Below are 20701 nucleotides of genomic sequence, written 5' to 3'. Positions count from 1 at the left end.
GTCGCTGCCGTTGAGCGTCTTTGCGTCGTTTCACACAATTCCAACACGTTCCGCTGCTACGTTGTTGAGTGAGTTTTTTCTTTCTGTGCGCTGCTGTTGCTTCTCGTTTCGGTGTGTTTTGTTTCTTCATGCTCAATTATTCGTTTGCTTTTTCAGGTCAGTTTTGGCTAATTGGCAACCGTTTCCGCTTTCGCCACTCCTGCGAGCTTTTGCTCTAGGATATCTCTTATTTATTATATTTTTGCATTGCTGTTTAACTGCAACCTGTTGACATGTTTTGTTTTATGTTAGTTGGAAATAAATAGAAAAACACATTTGAGTTTTTTTTTTTTTTTTTATTATTCAGTGTTATTTGAATTATATAATCAATATAAATATGAACAATTCATATATTTACTGTTTTTCTATTAGAGTATAAATGTATACATTAAATGGTATTTCTTGTTAAAATTTTTAGCATTTTTCTTAATAGCATTTTTATAATAAACTTTTCCTCGTTAATAAAAATTTATAATTCAGAGCAACTAATAAAAAAAATTATTTTTTATTTATAATAAATAAATTTGATAATTCTTAATTGACTTACATATATAATTTCAAATTTATTTATTTATATTTTTATTTTATATTTTTATTGCACATTGTAATTTCTCTGTTTGATTTTATTATATTATATGTATATTATTATTTTATTATATTATTTATTATATATTACTTTAAGTATTTTGTTATGATAATTTTTTTTTATTAATCCACATTTTACAAAATTATACCTTGGCATTGCCATTGACTAAAGTGTTAGTAGTATTTTTTTATTTTTATTAAACAGTTGACAAGTAATTCTAATTATGCGCAACCTTCGTTCGCTCAGAAAATAGCTTTCCAAAACGTGCTTTTATTTTGTGAAATATGTCTTTCAATATAACATATAATGAAGCATAATTATATATTCATGCACACAATTCCAATCTATTGCAAAATCATAAAAAAAATATATATATATATATAAATAAACCGGCCATTTCCATGGAAATTTGTGGTTTTCTTGTATTCTGTTTTAATTTTTATTTTTAGAGATTGTCTCTAATTACAAGTTGGAATTGCTGGAAATGCTGATTGCAGCACATTAGCGATTGCAGCTATTGCAAAAGAAATAATGCATGGCTTTAACTAAAATATGTAGTGTATATGTGTAAGTATGTAAATATGTGTGTATGCATGTATGTGTAGTTTAAGTCAACTGAACCGGACATAAGGCACATGAAAAACAGTTCAGAAACGCCCCATTCGTTGGCCCTCAGTCATTTTGTTCAGTTACGCAACTTTATTTTGGATACGCATTCATGCAAGTGAAAAGAGTATATTGGTTTTATGTAATGTTCGTCTTGCTGTCCGTTAAAGCTAGAGACTTGAAGCTCGTGCGGGGTGTGGCAAATCGAAAAATCTATCTACCAGCTAAGCGGCCCAAGGCCGTGAATGAGTATATAGCAGTCGGTAATGACCGATTGGAACGTTCCTACTTGCATTTTGTCTGTCTCTGAATTCCCCTTTTGAATACACATAGTTGGCAATGTCAGCTAAACAATTCAAGACCTTTGTCATTGCCAATTAAACTCTCAAAGCTGATCGCATAGTAAGTTCATAAAAAGGAAAATTGTGAGCCAAACTAGGATTCGACTAGCTTGACAGTTCGTCAGCTCGTCGGTCTACAGTTCTTGAGTCTCCTTTAGTTTTCGCCAATTAGCTGGCAAAACACACTCACTGCTGAAAGTCTGCGCCCTTATCCCGTTTATCCCTCGATTGCTGCCCCTCGATTGCCTTGGGCAGGAGACAGCAGAAGCAGACCTTTCACTCGTGTGATTTCTGTAATTTGACACTTTTCTATGCACTAAACAAAACACTCAGCACTGAGATCAAGGCTAACGAGGGTTGCACGAAGCAATAGTGGCAATGTGTAAATAACATATTGTATATAGTAAAGATATAGAAAACTATACGAAAATATGGGTAGATGATTAATATCACTATGAATATTGCGGAATTTCAATCTCAGTTTTTGTAATAAATAATGAAATAATATAATAAAATATAATAAAAGTTTTGGTACTTATAAAGGAAATAAAAATAATAAAATAAGTAAATAAACTATACTTAACAAAATATTATTTTAAAAGAACAAAATTAATATAAGCCTGAAGTATTTTATAATAAACATTTTTTTTATTTTTCATAAAATCTTGTTGGTGTGGTTTTGCAAAAAAAAAAAAACAAAAAACAAAATGTAATTTTAATTCATATTATTCAGCTCATTTACAACTCTACTTAAACTATAGATACATACAAATTTTGATTTTTAATTTTAAAGCTGCTGAAGATATTAAAATCTTTGCCCAAGAAAATAATATTGTTAACTTAAATCATACAGAAAATTATTTTGGCAAAATAAGAAAATGTTCAATGAATATAGTAGGATAGTTACTTCAATGACAGCCCTCGTTCAAGGGCACAGACTAGAGGCGTGGCAGGCAAAGTGGGCATGTTTCTGGGGCTGTCAATGTGACACTTTCACCAAGGCAAATGTCAAATGCCAAAGAGCGCAACGTGTGTGGTGCGCGTTTCGCGCTTTGCACAGCTTCCTCGGCTCAAGGATGTGCCACAGATTGTGAGAGCTAGCAACTGTGAGTGTGTGTGCGTGTGTGTTTGTGTTTGTGTGTGTGACAGTGGCAAACGCGCATGTCACCAAAGAAGAGGAAAAACACAAGTTGTGAAAACAAAAGCAGCCGCCTAATTTACGAGACTTGGACAGAAACAGTTCAAGAACCAGACCAAGGGCCACTTGTAAAAATAAACAAAAAGACGAGCAAGATTTCGCTTGTTAATTAGTGTTGTAAAATGTCTCTTGTACTTTCTCTGAGTTGCAGTTGCTGTTGTTGTTGTAGTTGTTGTTGTTGTTGTTGTAAAACCCCCTCAAGTGCTTCGTTTCATTTCGTGCCGCCCAATTGCTCATTAATATTTTTAACGAGCTCTCGTTTCTCCTCACATCGTCTGCTGGAAATTGAACACTTTCTTTTGGCTGGCCGTGTGAAATGCCGCCAGGACTTGAATTCGTCCTGGTCCAGTGACGAGTGAAAACAATGCGGACATCTCTTAGGCTCAATTCAATAACAATCTCTGGACATTTCTTCCAGTTGAACTTCCTCTTTGGGCCACCTACGTGGCCGGCATCTGTAACTGATGCTGGAGGTTGACTCAACTCTTCTCGCTGTAAAAACAATTCAAGTTGATCTTAAGCTCAGCATCTCAGCTCATGCATTTTCTTTTCATTTCCGTTACATTTGAATTCTTGGCTTTATCAATGCATTCAAATACTTGAGTTGCTCTTAGGTGCGTCCGGGCACTTGCAACTCTTTGGGGCACGTGTTCATCCGGCTGCACTTTATGGTGCCACTTGCCACTTGCTACTTGCCTCAATCTGTGGCCGGAAATGTTTGAGATGTTTATATTTAGAATTCAATTTAAATTTGATTTCGGTTTTTGAATTGTAGAATTTTTAATGTGAATCATATTTTGGAAATTCAATTAAATTCTATTGGGTCTTCCATGAATCATTTTTATTTACTGCAAGCTTGGGTGAATAATGTAGAACAAAAAAATGTATATAGGGCAGAAAGCCCTATATAGCAGAGAAGTTTCTTATTTGGATTAATATAGGAGAAGCGAGAAAAGTCGTTATTTAATAACTGCATAGATTTTTGTCTTCTAAATATCTGATAGAAGCTTATATAAACCCTTTTATTTAATAATAATATAAATAAAAATAATAATAGATAATACTATTAAATAATATGATATATATAACAAATTATTATTTATATATACTGAATTGAGAGCAGCAGAATTTTTTGGGGCATTATATACTACCAAAATCTTGAATATGATCAAAGAAGAAAATATCTCACATTTTTTACTTGATTCCTCTCATTCAAAAGAACTTAAGGCTTAATACTAACATTAACAATAATAATTTTAATTAATTTATCTACAGTTCTAGCTCTTTATATGATGTTGATAAAAGTACAATGCTTCTTTTAATACGCTCTTAAAATATTTAAAATTCATTTACATATTAGCTTCAGTTTCATTTGCTTCGTAAAAGTAGTTTCCATTAATATTTCCTTTTTCTTGTCCCTTCATTTTTCATCTTTTATTTAGAGTCTTGCCTTTCACACATGCCACACACACACACACACGCCACATTTGTATGCTGTTACCTTTGACAGTTGCTACAACAGTTTGCAAATATTTACCAAATATTTTTCATGTGTTTTTCCCAAATATTTTCCATGCATAGTGCACGCCTCTAGAAAATCTGTTTCATTATGTTTAACTCCACAAGAAAGAAACAATTTTTTGTTTGGAATTTATTAATGAAACTCATTGGCCAAGGCCCCGGGGGACTTGGCCGGACTTTTGGACTGCATTTGCTGCTGCTGCTTCTTCTTCTTCTTCTTGCTGTAAAAGCCGCCGCTTTGATAAATTGTGCGCCGCCGCTCGCTCGAGGGAATTGGCGGCTACCGCAGTAACTTTTTTCTCCGAGATTCTTTTTTATGCGCGCCGCCGCAAATGCCGGTAGCCAATTCCGTTAAAACGTTTTGTGTTTTTGGCTTATGCAAAAAAAAAAAAAAAAAAAAAAAAAAAAAGGAATAGGAAAAGAAGATAAAAAAAAAAAAAAACAGTGTGTAGCCTAGACAAAAGGGCGCCCTCTAAACAGATCCTGCCTCCAGAGCTAGCCAGGATCGAGCGACCGCAAGCAAGGAATTGTTTCGCATTTTCTGGGAATTCCATTTGGCAGTCGCATAAATCTTTGCCAACTTGCCAGAGTCATGCGCCTGACTTTATCTCTGTTTATTCTCTCTCTGTGTATGTGTGTGTGTGTGTGTGTAGCAATTGTCACACCTTTCGGCGGCCACTCAGCAGCCAGAGCGAAGCCTCTCTCTCGGCTCCCCTTTAGCTGCTGCCCCTGCTGTCGCCCTCTCTCGCCCTATGTGTGTGTGTGTGTGTGTGTGTGTAATTCGACTCATTAACAATACGAGGCTTGTCCTGTGTGTGTCTGCGTGTGTGTGGCGGAGACTGAAGGGTTTCTCGTTTTGGTTTCGGTTTCGGTTTTGGTTTCTATGTGTTGCCTCGCATGCCACATAAATCACAACTTAAACGATGCGTAATTTCGTTAAATTACTATAGGCCTCTCTTACACTGCTCCTTCCCCCCTCTCTTTGGCTCTTTCTCAGTCACTCTATCTTAAATACGCGCTCGTATTTATTTATTTATGTTTGTTGCCTTTTCTGCCGCTGCGATTTTCAAATTTATGTCATTGCAACAGGCGTTATGCAACGCCCTAAAAACAACAGAAACAGAAGAAAAAGCAGAAGAAGAAGTTGATAGCCGAAAAAAAAATCTCGTTGCTCTTTAGCGGTTAAGCTTCAGCTGCTTAGTCGCTTCGTAAACCTCGTGTGCCACGCCTCTTTTATGCACCTTAACACTAAATTTACATAAAGAAGTAGTGAGATGAGTCGAGATGAGGCCTGCAGCAGCCGCAGCTGTTGCTCTGCAATGCCTATGCAATTACAAGGCTTCATATAACAAATTGATTGGTTTTTACTTTTATCTTATTTAGATATATATATATTACAATTATAAATGTATATTTATAGATGCTTTGATTCTATATTTATAGCCATATATTTGTTATTTTTATTTTTTTTCTCACTCTATGTTATATTATATGCGTATATAAAGATTATATGAAAATTGAAAATAAAAAACAAGTTTTTTTTATTGCTATATAATTTTTTTTTTTTTAATATTGTTATTTGCGTATATATATAATGATAATATAAAAATTAAAATAACACAAAAATTAAATTTTATTTCTATATTTATAAATATTTTTTTATTATTATTATTTTTATTTATTTTTATATAATGATATGAAAATGAAAAATGTTTTGTTTGTTTTATTTTATTATTATTAAGGATATCTACATATATATGTTCTTATCCATATTTGAAGCTAATCCCCATTTGTCTAGTCGGCGCATTTGTAGTGCTCGATTCTGCGAACTCTTGGCTACTGGCGTGAGGCATATATCAAAGACTGGACCGACTGCATGGGGTTTAGTCTAGCTGTCTATTAAAACATTCTTATTTCTGGGCCCTAAATTCCTTTTCGTTTTTTGATGTGCAGCGGCAACGTTTAAGTTGGTTTTTTTTTTGGCAGCGCCCTAAACTCTTAAGCCGCTAAAGGCGCAACACCCACAGCACAGTCGGAGGGCGGTGCAGGCAGCACAGGAACTGCAATTATGCAGAGGACTAAACGCAAGTGAGAAACCCGCCAACTGTGTGTGTGTGCGCGTGTGTGTGAGCCGGCACAGGTGTGGCGACTGTTAGAGCTGTGAAAAAGGGCAGCGCAATTACAAATGGCAAACAAAGCGACAGGATCTGGACAGGATCTAGAGGATCAATACACTGGCCGCAATCTCACTTTCATTCATTGCACAACAGATAATAGAGGCCGCAGCTAATTGTAGGTTACACTTCTGCTTCTTCGTCTTCTTGTCTGGATTAGTCCTGCCCACTTTTTGGGGGCATATAAATTGACTTCTTAGCGCCCAGGACACGTGCAGCAGCAGCAGCAGCAGCAGCAGCAGCAGCAGCAGCATTTTTGATTAATGGAGAGACACACTCAAAATGGCAGACATTTATAATGAATAAAAAAAAAAAGGGGCACACAGTCTTCACTGTTGCACATGTCCTTTTGTCTCCAGGACAGCAAAGCAAGCAAACCAAATGTCCTCTGTCACCGGGCACAAGTCAATGGCAGGCAGGCAGGCAGGCCAAACACCGTTCGCTGCTCTAAATTGAATTCAAATTGTGACGGGGTAAGGACAACGGCAAGCGCAAGATGCTGCAGCATCTGCTTGTTTAAAGATCAGAGACCTTGTCTCGTCCTTCGTCTCGTTCGGTGCGGTTCGGTTTCGGTCTGTGCGACACGGCAATAGATCATTTTCCACGCTCTGTGTGGCTGCCTTTTCCATTATATTGAAATTTGTTGTGTTGTGCCAACAAAATATTTGAAATTATTTCATATTTACGATTTGCATAGCTCGCCCTCCTTGAAGGAAGCCATTCCTCTGCCATTGTTCACATTTGATGCGGTTTCAATGGGCCTCACTCTCCCCAAAAATTATATATGAATATGGCTTAGGCGGCTCTCACATCAATCATAATTAGAATATCTTGTGTGTGGCTAGGATTTCTTTTATTAGTTTTTTTTTTCCCTGACATTTATAGAGTGGGTTAGAGATTTATGGATATTGTCAACTAATAATGCAGCTTTAACCACATTTGGGCGTATATATGCTTGTCATGCTATTTACATATATATACGTTATGTTGCTTGACATGAAAACTTCAGTAAGTACTTTTAGTTAGTTTATTATGGAGTTAAATAGTTACTGAAATTTTAGAACTAATTTACATTTTATTATTGTTTTATTGCATATTGTATACATCTAGGGAAGAATGATCAATAATTATAGCTGTAGAGCAAGTGTATTCAGATGAGTCTGATATTTGTAAAAGTTTTTTGGATAAAAGAGAAATCCTTGACCTTTATTAAAAGAATTTTTTGAAGTTGAAGAAGAATTTTAATAAATAACTTTCACTCTCTCTCTTCTCCCACTCTTCCTCTCACTCTCTCTCTCTAGCGCCTTCCATCTTTTTTCAACTCCCTCTCTGTCTCTTTATCTCTCCCACGCTCTTGTTTATTCCTCTCGTCTTAACCAATCTTCAATAACTACAATTACATAAGCTAAAAGTGTTAAACCTCTCACACCCCTAACCTTTTCACACATGAGCAGGACAAAGAATTAAGATCCTTGGCTCTACTCAACATGCGCGCATACCCTACATATATCATTTGTATTTGTAGCTCAGAGTCAGCGCGCGTTGTGAGGTCTGTGGAACGCCCCATTTTCCGTAGGCACGTTTAGGGTTTCTTGGGCGAAGGGGGCTTAACCCGTCTGACGATGGCAATGACGATGATGTTGATGATGATGATGATGATGATGCAAGAAGCAGGATACGAATAGAGGTGTCTCTTACTCGACTTCTTTTTCGGTAGGTGGATTGTTAATGGACGCGTTGTGTGCGGTCGAGAAATTTGAGAGGCGTCAACAGGCGCTAAATCCGCTTAAATGCCCGAACGGAAGTAAAGGATGGCAAACGGCAAAAACAAGCAGAACCAAGACAAAAATAACTATATTGAGAGTAGCTAGCCCTACTCCCTCTGTGAGGACTGAAACGAACGAGTTGAAGTTAAAGCCCAGCTTATAGCTTCATCATTGCGTGCGCCACACGTTGCAACAAATCGACAGCAGCTTCTGTCGTTTCGAATGGCTTCGTTATTAAACGAATATTACTCAAACTGAATAATGCTCGTGCCAATTCATTTGCCAGCTGACACCGACTCTCTGACTTTGACCTTATGTTGCCGTTGCACGCAGCGCAATTGAAACGCGTTTAATTGCAACCAGACGGCGCTCGAACTACTCTACGCTACAATACTCTACTCTACTCTTCTTCTTCTTCTTCAGGCTGGCTGGCTGTCATTAGTGTAATTAGATCTTTTGCCGGCTTGGCGTGTCCTTTTTGCGCTCGACTTTACTCTCTATAGAGTAGTATTAAGTAGCTATCAATTTACTTTTTTTGTTCACTTTCTGTTTTTGTTTTCACTAATTTTTATGCCAACGTGAAACGTGCGCAATTTGTTTACCATCAACATAATTGGTTCGGTCCCCTGGGCCCACTTCAGCCTTTTTAAGCGCTTTTTTATGCCCTTCTCTATCTTAGGCGCACTCTCTTGCTCCCTCTCTCTCTCTATGGCTATCTCCCTCTTTTGGCAATTAGTTAAAATGATTAAGTTGATGCGCTGCGCTTTTGCGCTCTGGCCCTTTTATTTTATTTATTTATTTTTTGTCTGCTCTTCGGTTTGTTGTTTTGTAATTACATTAGCAGCAGTTCCGATGATTCGAACTCGCCACGCACTCACTCAAATTGGCTCGTCCATCTATCATATTGGTAATGCGGCTAGATCTGTTTAGGACTCGATTAGTTCTATATGGTTATTTGTGTAGATACATACATACATATTCATACATACAAACATAACCACAGCTGTTCATTGTGCGACAGTTTTTCAATTTTGTTTTCAATTTTAACGTGTATTCAAATCAAATATCCATTTGATTTTGTTTGCTTTTGGAAATTTGGTTTCTTTTGATTTTTGCACTCATTTCGTCATTGATCGATCTGGTTTTGATGGCAGATCAGGGAGGTTTTCGCTCTCACATGCTCGCTGGCCGCCCATCGATTTCACTGTTTACCACACACATGCCAAAAATCAGTCTGACGATGATCGATCGCACGATCCCGTTCGCTTTGTGTCCTTTGAATCGTGTGTGCAGAGATAGGCCACATGCGTAGTACGCTCTCTTAATGTCTATTTATTGGTTGACATAGAGTCAGAGTGAGAGGAAGTGAGAGAGAGAGAGAGAGAGAGAGAGAGATAGATATAAAAAGAGAGTTGGGGGTAGCCTAATTGAGGGAATGCCTAAAGCTCTTTTATGAATTCTTTTGCTATGCATAATTTTCTTAAGTCTTTTTTGCGCGCTATTTCTCTCTTTTCTCATTTCCCATTTCTCTTGCTTATTTTCTTTCCTTGTATATATTTTATCTTTTCTTTTTCTCTTATATATATTTTATTGGTTCTACTATCCTTTCACATGATCTACTTCGCTATCTTTATCTCTTGACAAAGAGTCTTTTTCTCTTTAATGTACTCTAGCTTATATCCTAATCATTCTTATTAATTAAAAAATAAAATATTATTATAAATTTATTAATTGCCCATAACTATATAATTTAAGCTAACGCTTTCTTGGCCAAATGAAGATCAAACTTTCTTAAGTTTTATTTCTAAAATTAAAATATCTATATGTCATACCCTAATCTATATAAATTCAACTATATCATACTAGATATATTTCTTTACACATCATCATTAGTGAAAGTATTCATTCATTATTATTGTTGCTCTTGTTCTTCTTGTTGTTTGTTTTTGTTTTTTATTGCCCTGGCTAAACGTTAACAGCTCCCAAAGCGGCGTCAAATATAATTTGACACTTGACTGCGTGTCTTAAAAAATGCTGGCTAAAAACCAGGAAAAACATTCTTCTGAAAAAAAAAAAAAAAAAATCAAAATGAAATAACCCAAAAATCTACTACAAAACACTAAAAGAAAACACGAGTGTTTTGTTTTGTGTCAAGTTTATGGGTTACAACTCTTAAAAAGCAAAATAACACGCCCCTTCCAGGCAGCTGCCCCTGGCCATAAAAAACTTATTGCGCACATAAAACAAATCCCACACAGAGAAACTAATTAAAAAGACCTTTTGGGTGGGTCTAAAATGGGAGCTGTATGAGGGGGCGGCAATAAAATTTATGAAAATTAACATAAAATTTTGTGCGATTAACTGGAAAACTCACGCACAAACACACACACACACTCACACAGGCACGAATTGCCTCCTCCATATGCAAGAAGGAAATCACATAATAAACAAAAAGGAAGCGCAATAAAAACAAATATGGCGACACATACAGAGATTGGGGCTTGGGGGTTGACAATGTTGATGAGGCAGTGTCTGCTGTTGTTGTAGCTGATTATCATGCAACACTCGCGCTCGTGCCACACATGCTTCTCTATTCGAGTCGAAAGTCGCTCAATATCAACTTTTGGCCAACAACAAAAGTTAAGCCGAGCGGCGCAACGAAAGCGATTAGCCTGATTGGCGGTATACGGCTTTAAGAGGGGTGAATGCCGAGCCGTACTGCATGGAGCACACTGTGAGAAAGTGGGTTGCACATTGTGCTTTGATACTGTTTATTGTGTTGCAGGTTTTGATACATAAATATTTTATTTTGTTTAGAATATTTCTGTTTTTATTTAGGTATGCATATATTTAGAAAATATATTTTTTCATAGAAATCTAGAATGTTTTATTTCAGTTAAAAATATTTATTTTGAAATTTCAAAACCAATTTATTTTTTAAATATATTTTTAATTTTTAAATTTAAATTTTATGTGTTATATATTATATATTTTTTCAAATATTTAATATATATTATATACATAGTTTGTAATAATTACGAATCCGTTTATTATTTTATTGAACAAAAAAAATTAAATAAATAATAATAAATAAAATAATAATAAATAAAATTATTTCTAATATATATTTGTACACAAAACGTAAGTTTGACATATATATTCACTGCCTACCATATAAAGGGTAGATTTCTTTCAGTGTATTCGAACTTCCACTGCCTTGCTACAATAGGTGGCATCCTCTGAACTCTTCTTCGTCTTCATATCACACGCTCGCATTATGAGTAATGCGCACCTTATGCTGCCGCCAGAGAGAGGGGCTCTATCTTCCCTCCGCCCTGCCTACAGCGTCTCTCGGTTTTCGGGAAAATCTGTTTGCGAGCATTTTATGCGCTTTATTAACCCCTTAACTGATGATGTGGCTGCGGCGTGGTGCGGTTTACAAATCAAAATATTATGATGGCATCATTTACACGCCGCATTTTCAGATTAAAGTTGAACTCACTGAACATCTCCTTCCCCTCTCTCACTCTCACTGTGTGTTTTTAGTTTTTACTATTTTCAGGTGGCATTTTGTTTAGGGTTGTTTCCCGCATCAAGTTTTATGCTTTAATTTGATTTAACAATCAATTTGCGGCTCAATTTTTGGGAGAAATATGCTGGACTTAAGTATGTTTGGCTTAAGGGTTCTTTTTTTATTAGATAAAAATGCAAGCCATAAATCACTTTCGTTACACTTCTTAAAATAAAAAAAGATTAAACAAAAACAAATATATAAACTATATCAGTTTTCAGTGCAATAAGAAGGAAATTTTATGCTTTCTTCTGCATGTTTATTCAGTTTCTCAGCACCAACTTCATGATGAACTGCTTTCTGATGATATGACTTAAGCTCAGGCACCTTGAGCCCCTTAAATGACAGTCCATTAAATGAGCTTCTGGCACTAATTACCCCTTGCACAGTTTCCACAAGTTTTCTTGCCAAGTTTTTGGAGCGTCGTTGTAGACATTTTGGCAATTGCCATTTTGAGTTTTCGGGCCGTGTTTGTTGATGCAGTGCTTTGACAATCATTTCGAGCAACAACAACAACAATAGCAATAACTGTTGTCATCAAAATTAATTTTATTGCCAGCCAAAAACTTTCAGCAACAACAATTTGGCAAGTTCATTAGCTTTCCAAAGCATAATGGCAACTTTTGGTTAATTAAACGCAAATTGTTGCGGCGGCAAATTGCGAAAAAATTGCAAAACTTTGTCGCCAAAGGCATTAAAAGGCTTTTCTCAGCAGAAAGTTTATTGTCTCACAAGTGCGCGTTGGCCAATGTGAAATGAGAGAAAAACGAAGTAAAGGTAGGCGACATTTAGACTAGGTCAATACCCTGTAGTAAAGCTCAATGAATTTGTTAGGAATTGAGCCTATGTTGAGGAGTTTGGATAAGGCTTAAAATTTCGTTGAATGTGAGCATGTAAGATGGCTTTTATAAGAAGCAATCGATATCTACATATTTATGGAAAGACCATGAGCTAGGCTCTATTAGGCTTCATTGAGAGATACTCAGTACACTTTGCTGTTTAGTAAGGAGGGATTGATGGTGCTGAGATACTCTATAGATATTTCTGTCTAGTGGGGACCAGACTCTAGTAAAGCGGGCTTGACTAGGAGATATCCCATAGACATTTCTTAGTTGTCTTGACATATTTTAGTATTATGAATGTCAGTGTACATATTATTAGGTATTATTATGTTACTATCCCAATTAATTTATCAGCTGAAGTTCATATTTCATTAAAAGTACAAGAATACATAAATAAAATGTTTTTACCATAAATGTTTCAGTTAAAAAAAGAAAAAAATCATGAAAATTGGTTAATTATATAGACAACGGGTTAGAGCGAGATGTCGCTATATCAAATGTCATTTCTGCGCGTCTGCATTTGGTTTTTATGTCAAAGACATCAAACTGAAGGGTTTGGGGGTAAGCGAAACAAATATGGCGGCTGACTCCTCGGCCGATGTCTCTTGTGTTCCTCTGTCTCGCTGTCTCACTGTCTCTCTGTGTATATATGTTTTTTCCAGCTGTGCCGTTGCCCACTTAAATGGCCAAGTATGTGTTGACACTGGCATGTAGTTGTTGTAAGTAACGATGGCAGCCGTGGCAGCAAAGACAGCAGAGGCAGCAGCGGCAACAGAGGCAGCAAATGACAGCCCGAGTCGTTGTCCTGCCTGCCACGCCTTGCTGCCATCTAGCGAGCAGCTCTCCCTCTTTGGTTGCCGCCGCCTCCTTTGGCATTCGCCTCGGGTGTCGCTTGCGCAAATTTGCCACTTCAACAGCTCCTTGCGGACGCCGTAAGCACCGTTGTGAACGAGCTTTGAGCATTTTCATTTATTTTCCGCACATTTTGGCTCCAGTTCACCCGTCGCTCTGTCTCTGTCTCTTTCTCTATCTGTTTGCGCCACACCCACACTCCAGCACACACACACATACACACACAGTGCTATCTTCCCGGACGGGCATCAAGTCCTTTGCCAGCTACGTGAAATTTATGCGCTTTGCCAGCCTTTTCCTTATTCTTCTTTTATTTTTGTTCTCTTCCTTTTTTTATTCGTGATGCGTTTCTTCTTTTTGCCGTTTTCGATTTTTTGGCAAGTTGGAAAGTTGTGAAACGATGCTCACAGAATTTTAAGCAGCAGCAGAAGCAGTGGCAGCGACTCCTTTTCGTCCTTCTCCTGCCCCACCCTATTCCATATTTGTGTGTGTGTGTGTGAGCTAGTGCGTCTGTGTGTCCGCGTGTTTTTGTCAATATTGTTACTTGCAGCGCAACGCGGAGAAAATGTGCTGTGAATTTCAAATGTGAAAACCGTCTTACTTACACAAGAGCGAATCAAAAAGATATCCTGTAACTTGTGAGAAAAAAGGCGAACTTTGAACTAGTTTCATTAGTAATATTCGTTTTAGTAGATAAAAAAGTATAAGATGTTGTAGATTATAAATAAAAATAGACATAAAATCAGCATGAAATAAAAAAGTAAGAAAATTAATCGTACGAATAGTATAAAAAATCATATTTAATAGAAAAGTGAGTAGTGTTTGTGGCTAGTAGTAAAACTGGGTAATAAAAGTAGTTACTGTAAGTAAAATTATCTAATGTCAAAATAGTAGTAGCAGAAAGTAGTATTAATAGGAGTAGAAAAAATAGTAGTAAGTAATAGTAGAAAAAATCATTAGTAGCAATAGTAGAAAAGAATAGTAGTAGTACTACATAGAAGCAGTAGATGAAAAAATAGTATTAGTGGTAGTAGGAATAAATTGTAATAGTAGTAGAAGGCAAAAATAGTACTAGGAGTAGTAGTTGAAAAAACAGTAGTAGTAGAAAGCATGAGTAGTAGTACAAAAAATTATTAGCAGTAGAAACAAATAGTAGTAGTAGTAAAAGGAATAAATAGTAGTAGAAGTAGCAGGTAATAAGAATAGTAGTAGATAGCAATAAAAGCAGTCGGAAGTAATATTAGTAACAGAAGCGACAGCGAGTAAGCGTTGAAGCAGTAGAAGGAATAGTAGTAGACAGTACTAGGTATAAATAGTAGTAGAAATAATTAATACTAGTACTAATAGGAAACCTTAGTAATGGCTGTATAAGTAATAGTAGTAGATACTAACAGTAGTACTAGAAACTAATAGTAGTAGCAGTCAAAAAGAGGAAAAAGCTGGGTATCTCTTCGTCCCAATCGAATTGAGAAACATTCAAAGCTTTTCCCTTACTCTGGCATAACTCAACTGACAATTACACGCCTTCTTACCCTCGAAACCCCGCCCATCCACCGACTCCAGCGCCCACCAAATACAATTCAAAACTGTTCATTAGACCTACACACAGACAACCGAAAATGGTTGCCACGAAAAAGCAGGAAAAAAAAAAAACAAAAACAATTAAATAAAATAGGGAAAAAGAAAACTCCCCCCACTTATGCTTATCTGCATAATTTATGGTAAAAATCAGACGCAACGCTTTTCAAGTGTCTCTCTCGCGCAGTGCTCACTGTACTTCATATACATGATTGCTGTGTATTTTTTTCGGCTGTAGCTGAAAGTCAGCCATGCGCAGTTTTTACCTTACCACCACGTGCGGTGCGTGCACCACACCAAAAAATATAAAAAATACAAAAACATGGTAATGGGCGCCAGCGAAACAAAATTGTAAAACAATTAAATTGTAATAAGCAGTGGCTTCCACAAATTCAAATGGGCGTCGCACTTGAGGTTTTTCGGAAAGAATAAAGTAGAAATGGAAATAAAATGAAATGAAAATAGAGTAATTAATAATGCCGCTGCTGTCCAGCTGTAGCTGTCCGGCGTGCAACGCCTCTATTAGCCAACTACACTCAACTTTGACTTTAAATGATAAACAGTTTTTACGCCGACTCCCGTCTCTTGGGGGAGACCCCTAACGCTCGCTTGCCGCTGACCCGATTCGATCGTTCGTCTGTTCAAGGATTTTCAATGGGCTCGCGCTTAAGTATTTGGCAATGCGACTCACTCTCCCACTCTCTCTGCCTCCCTCTCCCGCTCTCTTTTACTGGTCAGAGCTGAAGTCCAAGTCAGAGCTCCAGCAGCGCATTTGATTGACACTTGACATTTCCTGGAGGTTTTTTTTTTTTTGCAGTTACGTGTAGCGTAGCATTTTTTCTTACGTTTTTTCTGTTTGGGATCTGTAATCGCCAGCTGACATCGCGCTGAGCACCGTTAGATGACTTTGTTGCTTAGCTTACGAAGCATTTATATATGCATATATTTATTATACATATCATTTCTCTTGGGCAGATGAAAATGTTGTGATAGTGTTTGTTGTACTTGGTGGAAATTACAGTTTCAGCTTTGATCGCTGCCTAACTGGGTCGAAAGACACCAAAATATTAGATGAAATGCTAAAGATATCCCAGACTACCAAGAAGCCTACAAGTGGATGAGCTTCCTCAGAGAGTTTGTTGAGAAGTTTGGAATTATACCAATTTATAATAAAAAACGAGTATAAAATAATTTAAAAGCAAAATCGCAAGTTGTATTTGTGAACAAGTATATTTAGAGTTAAAACTATTAAACTCTTTTTTCTTAGAAAAAAAAAAAATATTTTTTTTAAATATTGATGAATGATTGTGAACAAGCATATTATTAGATCAAAAGTTTTTTATATAGAATTTTAAAGAAAAATACAAGAATTAATTGTATTTATAAATTATTTATTAATTTATTTATTAATAAAAAGAGAGAGAATAAAGTGCTTTACATTTTTTAACGAACAAAAATGAATACAAAAAAAAAAAAATTTATTTAAAAAAAAAAAAACATTTTAAAGAAATAAGAATTTAATAAAATTAACTTTTATTGTTGTTATTATTATTTTTATTTATTTGTTAGGCTTTTGAAAAACCTATATTGTAAAGCCATTTTTCTGAATATTATTTAATTGTTAATTTTTTGGCGCAAATAAAATTTTCAAAATATTTTTATACCCTGAACCCATTGAAAATGGGAAATCAGGGTATAATGGTTTTGTGAAAAAGTATGTAACGGGCAGAAGGAGGCGTGGCAGACCCCACAAAGTATATATATTCTTGATCAGCGTGACGAGCTGAGTCGATATAGCCCTGTCCGTCTGTCCGTCCGTCCGTCCGTCCGTCCGTCCGTCCGTCCGTCCGTCCGTCCGTCCGTCCGTCCGTCCGTCCGTCCGTCCGTCCGTATGAGTGCGTCGATCTCAGAAGTTATAAGAGCTAGAGAGCTGAAATTTGGCATGCATACTCGTGTGGACCATACGCAGTACGAGTTTGCTTTATTTTTTCGATAAATCGTCCGATAACTTTTTTATCGAGAATAATCGAAAAATTGATTTTGTTTTTTTAGCCTAATTTGAACATTTTTAAACCTGGAGTCTTCAAATTTGTGTTGTATATAAAGTTAATAAATACAAAGATTTTGTAATTTACAGATTTTGGATACCACGCCCCCTTCTCCCCCAATTTGTAAAAAACGCATTTCAAGTACTAGAGACTTGTGCTTTGGAATGTACACACATATTTACCATATGATTACACTCTGAAAGTTTCATTAAGATCATATGTTTACAAAAGAAATTATTCGACAAATAAATTCTCATAATATTGCCCACACTGCAGCGCAGCCCAAGCGCAGTCGCTGCTTACTGCGCAGTTAGCAGAGCGCAGGCTTATGCGTGCGTGTGGATGCATCTGTATGTATGTGTGCATAAAAGAAGTGCAGAATGATTAGAATATCAGCTTAGAGGGTTCAGGGTATCTCCTAGTCGAGCAGTCTCGACTAGAGTCTTCTTACTTGTTTCTTTTAATTTTATTTTTGTATTTTATTTTATTTATTCACAAAATAAATATCATGAGCTGATTTTAAAGTATGTTCAGCCTGTGTTATGGCTCCTGTTTGTATTTTATAAAGTTTCTCAAATTTTATACACTCACTTTGGTGCGCTTTGACCCCACTTAGCAAGTGTTTTTCCTGGTGCGGGTGACCGTGGGGGCTAACACACGTGTAGACAGAACCAAAAGCGTTGACTACACCTGGCAGCCCATATAATTTTATATCTACCTCAGCGCGTATATGTACAGATGTATATATAAATGTTTATACTCACTACTATATACTATACATATATATGTATGTATGTATGCGCTCTGCACATAAACCACCCACATGTGCTGGAGCCTGAGCCAGGGGCAGAGACTGAACCGACGCGTCAAGTTGTGAAGCTGTGTGCAAAAAATCATTAACACGCACACCCACAACGCCAACACGGGGAGAGTGGAGCTTACGCTAGTGAAAGGCGTGGGGCAAGTCTGCGTTGTGTCACTTGCCTGCTCCGTCTCTCTCTCACTTAGTGCTTCTCTTCAAAGGGGCAATGCAGCCTTCTCGCTCCGTCTTTCGGGCAGTGCGAGTTTCGCTCAAATTACTTGGGTTTTTACATGCGGCAGTGAGGCACATTAACACTGTAATGTGCCAACTGTGTGCATGTATGTGTGTGTGTATAGATGTGTGTGGGAGATGTATAGATGTATGTGTGTGAGACTGAAAACAACATGGCGGCAACATGGGCGTCCAAGTCGTTGCCATGCATAAAGAGCAAAGGGCTGACAAAAAAGGGAAGCTGAGAGCTGGAAGCTGTTGGCCAAAAGCAAAGCACTACACTCAGCGAAATATTAAGACAGAATAGTTGAAATTTATGCTAACTTTGTGCACTGACTTTGAAATACTTATATATACATAAAATCAACTATTTTCACTTGTAATCAATAAATTTTCAGCTCACCTTTACTTTCATACTCTTTCCCACTTCATTCCTCTCATTTTTTCTCCCAGTGTAGCTCGTTGCCCCTGCCTGGTCCTGTGGGCTGTGGCTGCAGCTACTTTTAGTCAAGATTAATTGTTATATATTAACATGGCGTCGAGTTACTGAGTCTGCGAAAACGAGCTATTTACAAGCTAAACGAAAGTTGACTTTGCCTCAATCGGTGCAGAGAGGGAAAAGAGAAAGAGCAGCTGGTTGGTTGGGTGGCTGGGCTGGACTGGGCTGAGCTTGAGAAGGGCCAGCTTTAATGGCGAACTTTAGTTGCTGCAGCTTTTGGCCAATATTTAAGTAGTTCTAGCCCACAGTCAGCGAGCATGTTTATGGCGCCATCTCTTATGCTAGATTTATGTTTGCCCATTTTCATGTTTTATCATCAGCTGCGGCTACGAATTATTCATGAACATTTTAGCCATGTTACTCATACGACGCGTATGAAAAGGGTTTTATTTGCCAACTCTTTGCCCATTTGAATTATTACGCTGGAGGCAGTTTTTCGTTACATTTCTTGTTGTTGTTGTAGCTTTTATCATATTGCGCTTTGGTTAAATTTGCTACAGCCGAATGTGGTGCGAAGAGTAAATTTGATTTATCAGTTGAAAGGGTTTAGCTAGGGCTTGTTAGAGCTGCAATGAGATGCAGCTTTAAGAGCTCAACGAGTGGAGGGCTTAAATATAATGTGTAACAACTTTTCTGGACTTGAAATAAGCTTTATACAACTTAAATGAAATACTTAATTAGCAGAGTTCTTTGTTGAGTTAAGGGAAGCTGAGAGTCCTACTTATATCAAAATTTAATATTATTTTTATTTAAGTTTTACAATTGCGGCTTTGCCTTTGCCTAACTTTAAGCCAAAGGATTCAAGCCAGGTATACTTTTATATGTAGCAAAAGCCTTTTTATGCGGTATCTATTCTATTTGAGAACTTTGAGCACACGTATTTCTACAATGACATTTTTGGCTTATAGCATCTGTACGAAAATGTTGAGCCCCAGACAAACTTATATGGTTATAGCGTCTTTCGAGTATAACGTCGATCCCTACTGTATTTGATTTTACAAATTTTGAATCTAAATTACATATATGTATCTTCATTATTAGCTTATAAAATAAATCATAATCAAACTAATTCCCATTTATTATGCCATCCAATCACCCCTCATATCTCTATAGCAATATTAGCCTTGTCTCTTTCAACATATGCCTGAGTAGCCAGCCAAAGTCCCAATCACCCACATCAACTTAACTGCTTTTGGCCCTCCCACTCGGCATCGGCAGTGACAACTGTCGCATATTGTGAACCGCAGACAAATTTGTCTACGACTTTCGAGATGAACGCACAAAAAGTAACTGCCAAGCATATTGACATCTCAACTGCAAAGTCAATACGCGGCCGATTGTGCGACGACCCACCCTCCCACGACTCCTCTTCCCTCTGCCTCTCTCTCTCTCTCTCTCTCTCACACATTGTGTGCCACCCATATTCAACGCGCTGTCACTTTTGGGCGCAAATTTCGCCATTTCCACCCTCGCTAATGTGCAAATAAAAATGTTAAAAGGGTCCTGTAGCACTCAATTACACGCCCTGGTGACCATTTGTGTTGCGCGCCCCAACTGCTCGCCCCCTTGAACCGCCATAGCCTTAACTGGCCCCACAACCCCTCAGCTTCGCTTCAGCTTTTTCTTGCCCCTATGCAGCAGCGGCTGGGGCTGCTGTGTGCGTGACTTGTCAGTGTATGCGGGTGTGTGTGTGTGTTGGTCTCTGTGTGTGTGTGTTTGCTTCTATGTAGAGAAAACATTATGGCGCGCGAACGGAAGTTGCCATCTTGTTGATGGCAGTTAAAGATAAGCACACAAAATAAAAACAACAAAAAAAGTAAAGACTAAAAAAGCTGTGGAATTTTCTTTCTATACGCTAGCCAATGGGTATTATAAATCTGTCATGCTGAATGTGAACTGCAAGCAAGCAAATATATATATTTGCCTGAACTCTCGAGCTGAAAAAGCAAGGAAAGAATATAGTCCAATATATATAACGTATATTTACCAAATGTTCGTTTATTTAGATAAACGAGGCCTGTTTGAAAAGTATTGATATTTTGCTAGA

At 37.2% G+C, this 20701-nt stretch overlaps 1 long non-coding RNA gene across 1 annotated transcript in view; it reads left to right on the top strand.

Annotated features, from left to right (window-relative positions):
• LOC149269642 (uncharacterized) overlaps positions 1-20701 on the top strand; it is a 114050-nt gene that overhangs the window by 71398 nt on the left and 21951 nt on the right. The window lies entirely within an intron of this gene.

This window comes from Drosophila arizonae, chromosome 3 (assembly GCF_054131065.1).
Source record: "Drosophila arizonae isolate 15081-1271.41 chromosome 3, UAZ_ARI_1.0, whole genome shotgun sequence".
Lineage (NCBI taxonomy): Eukaryota > Metazoa > Arthropoda > Insecta > Diptera > Drosophilidae > Drosophila > Drosophila arizonae.
The sequence above is the reverse complement of the archived record's forward strand: the minus strand, read 5'-3'. Positions and strand labels throughout refer to the sequence as shown.